This window comes from Salmo salar, chromosome ssa13, assembly GCF_905237065.1.
Source record: "Salmo salar chromosome ssa13, Ssal_v3.1, whole genome shotgun sequence".
NCBI lineage: Eukaryota > Metazoa > Chordata > Actinopteri > Salmoniformes > Salmonidae > Salmo > Salmo salar.
Genome location: NC_059454.1, coordinates 3,191,698 through 3,204,607, shown reverse-complemented (window position 1 = coordinate 3,204,607; position 12,910 = coordinate 3,191,698). Strand labels below are relative to the sequence as shown.

Below are 12,910 nucleotides of genomic sequence, written 5' to 3'. Positions count from 1 at the left end.
CCCAGCACTGAACACACCTCTTCAATCTGTCCTGTAGACGAGGATAGTCCCCCCAGCACTGATCACACCTCTTCAATCTGTCCTGTAGACGAGGATAGTCCCCCCAGCACTGATCACACCTCTTCAATCTATAGACGAGGATAGTCCCCCCCCAGCACTGAACACACCTCTTCAATCTGTCCTGCAGACGAGGATAGTCCCCCCCAGCACTGATCACACCTCTTCAATCTGTAGACGAGGATAGTCCCCCCCAGCACTGATCACACCTCTTCAGTCTGTAGACAAGGATAGTCCCCCCAGCACTGATCACACATCTTCAATCTGTCCTGCAGACGAGGATAGTCCCCCCAGCACTGATCACACCTCTTCAATCTGTAGACGAGGATAGTCCCCACCCAGCACTGATCACACCTCTTCAATCTGTCCTGTAGACGAGGATAGTCCCCCCCAGGACTGATCACACCTCTTCAATCTGTAGACGAGGATAGTCCCCCCAGCACTGATCGCACCTCTTCAATCTGTAGATGAGGATAGTCCCCCCCAGCACTGATCACACCTCTTCAATCTGTAGACGAGGATAGTCCCCCCAGCACTGATCACACCTCTTCAATCTGTAGACGAGGATAGTCCCCCCCAGCAATGAACACACCTCTTCAATCTGTCCTGTAGACGAGGATAGTCCCCCCAGCACTGATCACACCTGTTCAATCTGTCCTGTAGACAAGGATAGTCCCCCCCAGCACTGATCACACCTCTTCAAACTGTAGACGAGGATAGTCCCACCCAGCACTGATCACACCTCTTCAATCTGTAGACGAGGATAGTCCCCCCCAGCACTGATCACACCTCTTCAATCTGTAGACGAGGATAGTCCCCCCAGCACTGATCACACCTCTTCAATCTGGCCTGTAGACGAGGATAGTCCCCCCAGCACTGAACACACCTCTTCAATCTATAGTAGTCCCCCCCAGCAATGATCACACCTCTTCAATCTGTCCTGCAGACGAGGATAGTCCCCCCAGCACTGAACACACCTCTTCAAACTGTCCTGTAGACAAGGATAGTGCCCCCCAGCACTGATCACACCTCTTCAATCTGTCCTGTAGTCGAGGAAAGTCCCCCCAGCACTGATCACACATCTTCAATCTGTAGACGAGGATAGTCCCCTCCAGCACTGATCACACCTCTTCAATCTGTAGACGAGGATAGTCCCGCCAAGCACTGATCACACCTCTTCAATCTGTAGACGAGGATAGTCCCCCCCCAGGCACTGATCACACCTCTTCAATCTGTAGACGAGGATAGTCCCCCCCAGCACTGAACACACCTCTTCAATCTGTAGAGGATAGTCCCGCCAAGCACTGATCACACCTCTTCAATCTGTCCTGTAGACGAGGATAGTCCCTCCCCAGCACTGAACACACCTCTTCAATCTGTCCTGCAGACGAGGATAGTCCCCCCAGCACTGATCACACCTCTTCAATCTGTAGACGAGGATAGTCCCCCCGAGGCACTGATCACACCTCTTCAATCTGTAGACGAGGATAGTCCCCCCAGCACTGAACACACCTCTTCAATCTGTCCTGTAGACGAGGATAGTCCCCCCCAGCACTGATCACACCTCTTCAATCTGTCCTGTTGACGAGGATAGTCCCCCCAGCACTGAACACACCTCTTCAATCTGTAGACGAGGATAGTCCCCCCAGCACTGATCACCACTTCAATCTGTCCTGTAGACGAGGGATAGTCCCCCCAGCACTGAACACACCTCTTCAATCTGTAGACGAGGATAGTCCCCCCACCAGCACTGATCACACCTCTTCAATCTGTAGACGAGGATATTCCCCCCAGCACAGATCACACCTCTTCAATTTGTAGAAGAGGATAGGCCCCCCCAGCACTGATCACACCTCTTCAATCTGTAGACGAGGATAGTCCCCCCCAGCACTGAACACACATCTTCAATCTGTCCTGTAGACGAGGATAGTCCCCCCCAGCACTGAACACACCTCTTCAATCTGTCCTGTAGACGAGGATAGTCCCCCCAGCACTGATCACACCTCTTCAATCTGTCCTGTAGACGAGGATAGTCCCCCCAGCACTGATCACACCTCTTCAATCTATAGACGAGGATAGTCCCCCCCAGCACTGAACACACCTCTTCAATCTGTCCTGCAGACGAGGATAGTCCCCCCCCAGCACTGATCACACCTCTTCAATCTGTAGACGAGGATAGTCCCCGCCAGCACTGATCACACCTCTTCAGTCTGTAGACAAGGATAGTCCCCCCTCAGCACTGATCACACATCTTCAATCTGTCCTGTAGACGAGAATAGTCCCCCCCAGCACTGATCACACCTCTTCAATCTGTAGACGAGGATAGTCCCCACCCAGCACTGATCACACCTCTTCAATCTGTCCTGTAGACGAGGATAGTCCCCCCCAGGACTGATCACACCTCTTCAATCTGTAGACGAGGATAGTCCCCCCCAGCACTGATCGCACCTCTTCAATCTGTAGATGAGGATAGTCCCCCCCAGCACTGATCACACCTCTTCAATCTGTAGATGAGGATAGTCCCCCCAGCACTGATCACACCTCTTCAATCTGTAGATGAGGATAGTCCCCCCAGCACTGATCACACCTCTTCAATCTGTAGACGAGGATAGTCCCCCCCAGCAATGAACACACCTCTTCAATCTGTCCTGTAGACGAGGATAGTCCCCCCCAGCACTGATCACACCTGTTCAATCTGTCCTGTAGACGAGGATAGTCCCCCCCAGCACTGAACACACCTCTTCAAACTGTAGACGAGGATAGTCCCACCCAGCACTGATCACACCTCTTCAATCTGTAGACGAGGATAGTCCCCCCAGCACTGATCACACCTCTTCAATCTGTAGACGAGGATAGTCCCCCCAGCACTGATCACACCTCTTCAATCTGGCCTGTAGACGAGGATAGTCCCCCCAGCACTGAACACACCTCTTCAATCTGTCCTGCAGACGAGGATAGTCCCCCCAGCACTGAACACACCTCTTCAAACTGTCCTGTAGACAAGGATAGTGCCCCCCAGCACTGATCACACCTCTTCAATCTGTCCTGTAGACGAGGAAAGTCCCCCCAGCACTGATCACACCTCTTCAATCTGTAGACGAGGATAGTCCCCTCCAGCACTGATCACACCTCTTCAATCTGTAGACGAGGATAGTCCCGCCAAGCACTGATCACACCTCTTCAATCTGTCCTGTAGACGAGGATAGTCCCTCCCCAGCACTGAACACACCTCTTCAATCTGTCCTGCAGACGAGGATAGTCCCCCCAGCACTGATCACACCTCTTCAATCTGTAGACGAGGATAGTCCCCCCCCAGGCACTGATCACACCTCTTCAATCTGTAGACGAGGATAGTCCCCCCCAGCACTGAACACACCTCTTCAATCTGTAGACGAGGATAGTCCCGCCAAGCACTGATCACACCTCTTCAATCTGTCCTGTAGACGAGGATAGTCTCTCCCCAGCACTGAACACACCTCTTCAATCTGTCCTGCAGACGAGGATAGTCCCCCCCAGCACTGATCACACCTCTTCAATCTGTAGACGAGGATAGTCCCCCCCAGCACTGAACACACCTCTTCAATCTGTCCTGTAGACGAGGATAGTCCCCCCAGCACTGATCACACCTGTTCAATCTGTCCTGTAGACGAGGATAGTCCCCCCAGCACTGAACACACCTCTTCAAACTGTAGACGAGGATAGTCCCACCCAGCACTGATCACACCTCTTCAATCTGTAGACGAGGATAGTCCCCCCAGCACTGATCACACCTCTTCAATCTGTAGACGAGGATAGTCCCCCCAGCACTGATCACACCTCTTCAATCTGGCCTGTAGACGAGGATAGTCCCCCCAGCACTGAACACACCTCTTCAATCTATAGTAGTCCCCCCAGCAATGATCACACCTCTTCAATCTGTCCTGCAGACGAGGATAGTCCCCCCAGCACTGAACACACCTCTTCAAACTGTCCTGTAGACAAGGATAGTGCCCCCCCAGCACTGATCACACCTCTTCAATCTGTCCTGTAGACGAGGAAAGTCCCCCCCAGCACTGATCACACCTCTTCAATCTGTAGACGAGGATAGTCCACTCCAGCACTGATCACACCTCTTCAATCTGTAGACGAGGATAGTCCCCCCAAGCACTGATCACACCTCTTCAATCTGTCCTGCAGACGAGGATAGTCCCCCCAGCACTGATCACACCTCTTCAATCTGTAGACGAGGATAGTCCCCCAGGCACTGATCACACCTCTTCAATCTGTAGACGAGGATAGTCCCCCCCAGCACAGAACACACCTCTTCAATCTGTCCTGTAGACGAGGATAGTCCCCCCAGCACTGATCACACCTCTTCAATCTGTCCTGTTGACGAGGATAGTCCCCCCAGCACTGAACACACCTCTTCAATCTGTAGACGAGGATAGTCCCCCCCAGCACTGATCACACCTCTTCAATCTGTAGACGAGGATAGTCCCCCCCAGCACTGATCACACCTCTTCAATCTGTAGACGAGGATAGTCCCCCCCAGCACTGATCACAGCTCTTCAATCTGTAGACGAGGATAGTCCCCCCCAGGCACTGATCACACCTCTTCAATCTGTAGACGAGGATAGTCCCCCCAGCACTGATCACCTCTTCAATCTGTCCTGTAGACGAGGATAGTCCCCCCCAGCACTGAACACACCTCTTCAATCTGTAGATGAGGATAGTCCCCCACCAGCACTGATCACACCTCTTCAATCTGTAGACGAGGATATTCCCCCCAGCACAGATCACACCTCTTCAATTTGTAGACGAGGATAGGTCCCCCCCAGCACTGATCACACCTCTTCAATCTGTAGACGAGGATAGTCCCCCCCAGCACTGAACACACATCTTCAATCTGTCCTGTAGACGAGGATAGTCCCCCCAGCACTGAACACACATCTTCAATCTGTCCTGTAGACGAGGATAGTCCCCCCCAGCACTGATCACACCTCTTCAATCTGTCCTGTTGACGAGGATAGTCCCCCCCAGCACTGAACACACCTCTTCAATCTGTAGACGAGGATAGTCCCCCCCAGCACTCATCACACCTCTTCAATCTGTAGACGAGGATAGTCCCCCCCAGCACTGATCACACCTCTTCAATCTGTAGACGAGGATAGTCCCCCCCAGCACTGATCACACCTCTTCAATCTGTAGACGAGGATAGTCCCCCAGGCACTGATCACACCTCTTCAATCTGTAGACGAGGATAGTCCCCCCCAGCACTGAACACACCTCTTCAATCTGTAGACGAGGATAGTCCCGCCCAGCACTGATCACACCTCTTCAATCTGTCCTGTAGACGAGGATAGTCCCTCCCCAGCACTGAACACACCTCTTCAATCTGTCCTGCAGACGAGGATAGTCCCCCCAGCACTGATCACACCTCTTCAATCTGTAGACGAGGATAGTCCCCCCCAGGCACTGATCACACCTCTTCAATCTGTAGACGAGGATAGTCCCCCCAGCACTGATCACACCTCTTCAATCTGGCCTGTAGACGAGGATAGTCCCCCCCAGCACTGAACACACCTCTTCAATCTGTAGACGAGGATAGTCCACTCCAGCACTGATCACACCTCTTCAATCTGTAGACAAGGATAGTCCCGCCAAGCACTGATCACACCTCTTCAATCTGTCCTGCAGACGAGGATAGTCCCCCCCAGCACTGATCACACCTCTTCAATCTGTAGACGAGGATAGTCCCCCCCCAGGCACTGATCACACCTCTTCAATCTGTAGACGAGGATAGTCCCCCCCAGCACAGAAAACACCTCTTCAATCTGTCCTGTAGACGAGGATAGTCCCCCCCAGCACTGATCACACCTCTTCAATCTGTCCTGTTGACGAGGATAGTCCCCCCCAGCACTGAACACACCTCTTCAATCTGTAGACGAGGATAGTCCCCCCCAGCACTCATCACACCTCTTCAATCTGTAGACGAGGATAGTCCCCCCCAGCACTGATCACACCTCTTCAATCTGTAGACGAGGATAGTCCCCCCAGCACTGATCACACCTCTTCAATCTGTAGACGAGGATAGTCCCCCCGCACTGATCACAGCTCTTCAATCTGTAGACGAGGATAGTCCCCCCCAGGCACTGATCACACCTCTTCAATCTGTAGACGAGGATAGTCCCCCCCAGCACTGATCACCTCTTCAATCTGTCCTGTAGACGAGGATAGTCCCCCCCAGCACTGAACACACCTCTTCAATCTGTAGATGAGGATAGTCCACCACCAGCACTGATCACACCTCTTCAATCTGTAGACGAGGATATTCCCCCAGCACAGATCACACCTCTTCAATTTGTAGACGAGGATAGGTCCCCCCCAGCACTGATCACACCTCTTCAATCTGTAGACGAGGATAGTCCCCCCCCAGCACTGAACACACATCTTCAATCTGTCCTGTAGACGAGGATAGTCCCCCCAGCACTGATCACACCTCTTCAATCTGTCCTGTTGACGAGGATAGTCCCCCCAGCACTGAACACACCTCTTCAATCTGTAGACGAGGATAGTCCCCCCAGCACTCATCACACCTCTTCAATCTGTAGACGAGGATAGTCCCCCCAGCACTGATCACACCTCTTCAATCTGTAGACGAGGGATAGTCCCCCCAGCACTGATCACAGCTCTTCAATCTGTAGACGAGGATAGTCCCCCCCAGGCACTGATCACACCTCTTCAATCTGTAGACGAGGATAGTCCCCCCCAGCACTGAACACACCTCTTCAATCTGTAGACGAGGATAGTCCCCCACAGCACTGATCACACCTCTTCAATCTGTAGACGAGGATAGTCCCCCCCAGCACTGATCACACCTCTTCAATCTGTCCTGTAGACGAGGATAGTCCCCCCAGCACTGAACACCCCTCTTCAATCTATAGTAGTCCCCCCCAGCAATGATCACACCTCTTCAATCTGTCCTGCAGACAAGGATAGTCCCCCCAGCACTGATCACACCTCTTCAATCTGTCCTGCAGACGAGGGTAGTCCCCCCCAGCACTGATCACACCTCTTCAATCTGTAGACGAGGATAGTCCCCCCAGCACTGAACACACCTCTTCAATCTGTAGACGCGAGATAGTCCCGCCCAGCACTGATCACACCTCTTCAATCTGTCCTGTAGACGAGGATAGTCCCTCCCCAGCACTGAACACACCTCTTCAATCTGTCCTGCAGACGAGGATAGTCCCCCCAGCACTGATCACACCTCTTCAATCTGTAGACGAGGATAGTCCCCCCCAGGCACTGATCACACCTCTTCAATCTGTAGACGAGGATAGTCCCCCCAGCACTGATCACCTCTTCAATCTGTCCTGTAGACGAGGATAGTCCCCCGCAGCACTGAACACACCTCTTCAATCTGTAGACGAGGATAGTCCCCCACCAGCACTGATCACACCTCTTCAATCTGTAGACGAGGATATTCCCCCCAGCACAGATCACACCTCTTCAATTTGTAGACGAGGATAGGCCCCCCCAGCACTGATCACACCTCTTCAATCTGTAGACGAGGATAGTCCCCCCAGCACTGAACACACCTCTTCAATCTGTCCTGTAGACGAGGATAGTCCCCCCCAGCACTGATCACACCTCTTCAATCTGTCCTGTTGACGAGGATAGTCCCCCCCAGCACTGAACACACCTCTTCAATCTGTAGACGAGGATAGTCCCCCCCAGCACTCATCACACCTCTTCAATCTGTAGACGAGGATAGTCCCCCCCAGCACTGATCACACCTCTTCAATCTGTAGACGAGGATAGTCCCCCCCAGCACTGAACACACATCTTCAATCTGTCCTGTAGACGAGGATAGTCCCCCCCAGCACTGAACACACCTCTTCAATCTGTCCTGTAGACGAGGATAGTCCCCCCAGCACTGATCACACCTCTTCAATCTGTCCTGTAGACGAGGATAGTCCCCCCCAGCACTGATCACACCTCTTCAATCTATAGACGAGGATAGTCCCCCCCAGCACTGAACACACCTCTTCAATCTGTCCTGTAGACGAGGATAGTCCCCCCCAGCACTGATCACACCTCTTCAGTCTGTAGACGAGGATAGTCCCCCCAGCACTGATCACACCTCTTCAGTCTGTAGATGAGGATAGTCCCCCCAGCACTGATCACACATCTTCAATCTGTCCTGTAGACGAGGATAGTCCCCCCCAGCACTGATCACACCTCTTCAATCTGTAGACGAGGATAGTCCCCACCCAGCACTGATCACACCTCTTCAATCTGTCCTGTAGACGAGGATAGTCCCCCCCAGCACTGAACACACCCCTTCAATCTGTAGACGAGGATAGTCCCCCCCAGCACTGATCACACCTATTCAATCTGTAGATGAGGATAGTCCCCCCCCAGCACTGATCACACCTCTTCAATCTGTAGACGAGGATAGTCCCCACCCAGCACTCATCACACCTCTTCAATCTGTAGACGAGGATAGTCCCCCCCAGCACTCATCACACCTCTTCAATCTGTAGACGAGGATAGTCCCCCCAGCACTGATCACACCTCTTCAATCTGTATACGAGGATAGTCCCCCCCAGCACTGATCACACCTCTTCAATCTGTCCTGTAGACGAGGATAGTCCCCCCAGCACTGAACACACCTCTTCAATCTATAGTAGTCCCCCCAGCAATGATCACACCTCTTCAATCTGTCCTGCAGACAAGGATAGTCCCCCCAGCACTGATCACACCTCTTCAATCTGTCCTGCAGACGAGGATAGTCCCCCCAGCACTGAACACACCTCTTCAAACTGTCCTGTAGACAAGGATAGTGCCCCCCAGCACTGATCACACCTCTTCAATCTGTCCTGTAGACGAGGAAAGTCCCCCCCAGCACTGATCACACCTCTTCAATCTGTCCTGTAGACGAGGAAAGTCCCCCCAGCACTGATCACACCTCTTCAATCTGTCCTGTAGACGAGGATAGTCCCCCCCAGCACTGATCACACCTCTTCAATCTGTCCTGTAGACGAGGATAGTCCCCCAGCACTGAACACACCTCTTCAATCTGTAGACGAGGATAGTCCCCACCCAGCACTGATCACACCTCTTCAATCTGTAGATGAGGATAGTCCCCCCCAGCACTGATCACACCTCTTCAATCTGTCCTGCAGACGAGGGTAGTCCCCCCCCAGCACTGATCACACCTCTTCAATCTGTAGACGAGGATAGTCCCGCCCAGCACTGATCACACCTCTTCAATCTGTCCTGTAGACGAGGATAGTCCCTCCCCAGCACTGAACACACCTCTTCAATCTGTAGACGAGGATAGTCCCCCCCCAGGCACTGATCACACCTCTTCAATCTGTAGACGAGGATAGTCCCCCCCAGCACTGAACACACCTCTTCAATCTGTCCTGTAGACGAGGATAGTCCCCCCCAGCACTGAACACACCTCTTCAATCTGTAGACGAGGATAGTCCCCACCCAGCACTGATCACACCTCTTCAATCTGTAGACGAGGATAGTCCCCCCCAGCACTCATCACACCTCTTCAATCTGTAGACGAGGATAGTCCCCCCCAGCACTGATCACACCTCTTCAATCTGTAGACGAGGATAGTCCCCCCCAGCACTGATCACACCTCTTCAATCTGTAGACGAGGATAGTCCCGCCCAGCACTGATCACACCTCTTCAATCTGTCCTGTAGACGAGGATAGTCCCTCCCCAGCACTGAACACACCTCTTCAATCTGTAGACGAGGATAGTCCCCCCCCAGGCACTGATCACACCTCTTCAATCTGTAGACGAGGATAGTCCCCCCCAGCACTGAACACACCTCTTCAATCTGTCCTGTAGACGAGGATAGTCCCCCCCAGCACTGAACACACCTCTTCAATCTGTAGACGAGGATAGTCCCCCTCCAGCACTGATCACACCTCTTCAATCTGTAGACGAGGATAGTCCCCCCCAGCACTGATCACACCTCTTCAATCTGTAGACGAGGATAGTCCCCCCCAGCACTGATCACACCTCTTCAATCTGTCCTGTAGACAAGGATAGTCCCCCCAGCACTGAACACCCCTCTTCAATCTATAGTAGTCCCCCCCAGCAATGATCACACCTCTTCAATCTGTCCTGCAGACAAGGATAGTCCCCCCAGCACTGATCACACCTCTTCAATCTGTCCTGCAGACGAGGATAGTCCCCCCAGCACTGATCACACCTCTTCAATCTGTCCTGTAGACGAGGAAAGTCCCCCCAAGCACTGATCACACCTCTTCAATCTGTAGACGAGGATAGTCCCCTCCAGCACTGATCACACCTCTTCAATCTGCAGAAGTGGATAGTCCCCCCCCAGCACTGATCACACCTCTTCAATCTGTCCTGCAGACGAGGGTAGTCCCCCCAGCACTGATCACACCTCTTCAATCTGTAGACGAGGATAGTCCCCCCCAGCACTGAACACACCTCTTCAATCTGTCCTGTAGACGAGGATAGTCCCTCCCCAGCACTGAACACACCTCTTCAATCTGTAGACGAGGATAGTCCCCCCCAGGCACTGATCACACCTCTTCAATCTGTAGACGAGGATAGTCCCCCCCAGCACTGATCACCTCTTCAATCTGTCCTGTAGACGAGGATAGTCCCCCCCAGCACTGAACACACCTCTTCAATCTGTAGACGAGGATAGTCCCCCCCCAGCACTGATCACACCTCTTCAATCTGTCCTGCAGACGAGGATAGTCCCCGCCAGCACTGAACACACCTCTTCAATTTGTCCTGCAGACGAGGATAGTCCCCCCAGCACTGATCACACCTCTTCAATCTGTAGACGGGGATAGTCCCCCCCAGCACTGAACACACCTCTTCAATCTGTAGACGAGGATATTCCCCCCCAGCACTTCAATCTGTCCTGTAGACGAGGATAGTCCCCCCCCAGCACTGATCACACCTCTTCAATCTGTAGACGAGGATAGTCCCCCCAGCACTGAACACACCTCTTCAATCTGTAGACGAGGATAGTCCCCCCCAGCACTGATCACACATCTTCAATCTGTCCTGTAGATGAGGATAGTCCCCCCCCAGCATTGAACACACCTCTTCAATCTGTCCTGCACACGAGGATAGTCCCCCCCAGCACTGATCACACCTCTTCAATCTGTAGACGAGGATAGTCCCCCCAGCACTGATCACACCTCTTCAATCTGTCCTGCAGACGAGGATAGTCCCCCCCAGCACTGATCACACCTCTTCAATCTGTCCTGCAGACGAGGTTAGTCCCCCCCAGCACTGAACACTCCTCTTCAATCTGTCCTGCAGACGAGGATAGTCCCCCCCCAGCACTGAACACACCCAGGTCCCACAACTGCACTGCTCCTCCATAATTATGAGGGATAAATTCATCGTCCTGGAAAGAGACATGGTGGAATTCAGAGCTAGTCCACACAATCCAGACAGAACAGACAGAAAAGAGCCCAGACTTGAACCCGATCGAACATGTCTGGAGAGACCTGAAAATAGCTGTGCAGCGACGCTCCCCATCCAACCTGACAGAGCTTGAGAGGATCTGCAGAGAAGAATGGGAGAAATTCCCCAAATAAGGGTGTGCCAAGCTTGTAGAGTCATACCCAAGAAGACTCAATGCTGTAAATCGCTGCCAAAGATGAGTAAAGGGTCTGAATACTTATGTAAATGTATATTTCATAATTTCTTTTTTATATACATCTGCAAAAATGTCTAAAAACCTGTTTTTGCTTTGTCGTTATGGGGTATTGATGGGCGGGTAGCCTAGTGGTTAGAGCGTTGGACTAGTAACTGAAAGGTTGCAAGATAGAATCCCCGAGCTGGCAAGGTAAAAATCTGTCGTTCTGCCCCTGAACAAGGCGGGTAACCCACTGTTCCTAGGCCGTCATTGAAAATAAGAAGTTGTTTTTAACTGACTTGCCTAGTTAAATAAAGGTAAAATAAAAATGGTGTATAGATTGATGAGGGAAGCTGTAACGTAACAAAATGTGGAAAAAGATCATCAGTCCTCTGTGTTAAATTGGTCAGTATGTGGTATATCTGTGGATACATCAGTCCTCTGTGTTACCTTGGTCAGTATGTGGTATTTCTGTGGATACATCAGTCCTCTGTGTTACCTTGGTCAGTATGTGGTATATCTGTGGATACATCAGTCCTCTGTGTTACCTTGGTCAGTATGTGGTATATCTGTGGATACATCAGTCCTCTGTGTTACCTTGGTCAGTATGTGATATATCTGTGGATACATCAGTCCTCTGTGTTACCTTGGTCAGTATGTGGTATATCTCTGGATACATCAGTCCTCTGTGTTACCTTGGTCAGTATGTGGTATATCTGTGGATACATCAGTCCTCTGTGTTACCTTGGTCAGTATGTGGTATATCTCTGGATACATCAGTCCTCTGTGTCTGTTACCTTGGTCAGTATGTGGTATATCTGTGGATACATCAGTCCTCTGTGTTACCTTGGTCAGTATGTGGTATATCTGTGGATACATCAGTCCTCTTTGTTACCTTGGTCAGTATGTGGTATATCTGTGGATACATCAGTCCTCTGTGTTACCTTGGTCAGTATGTGGTATATCTGTGGATACATCAGTCCTCTGTGTTGCCTTGGTCAGTATGTGGTATATCTGTGGATACATCAGTCCTCTGTGTTACCTTGGTCAGAATGTGGTATATCTGTGGATACATCAGTCCTCTGTGTTACCTTGGTCAGTATGTGGTATATCTGTGGATACATCAGTCCTCTGTGTTACCTTGGTCAGTATGTGGTATATCTGTGGATACATCAGTCCTCTGTGTTACCTTGGTCAGTATGTGGTATATC

At 51.7% G+C, this 12,910-nt stretch overlaps 1 protein-coding gene across 2 annotated transcripts in view; it reads right to left on the bottom strand.

The window, feature by feature from the left end:
• LOC106566332 (constitutive coactivator of PPAR-gamma-like protein 2) overlaps positions 1-12,910 on the bottom strand; it is a 276,908-nt gene that overhangs the window by 134,784 nt on the left and 129,214 nt on the right. The window lies entirely within an intron of this gene.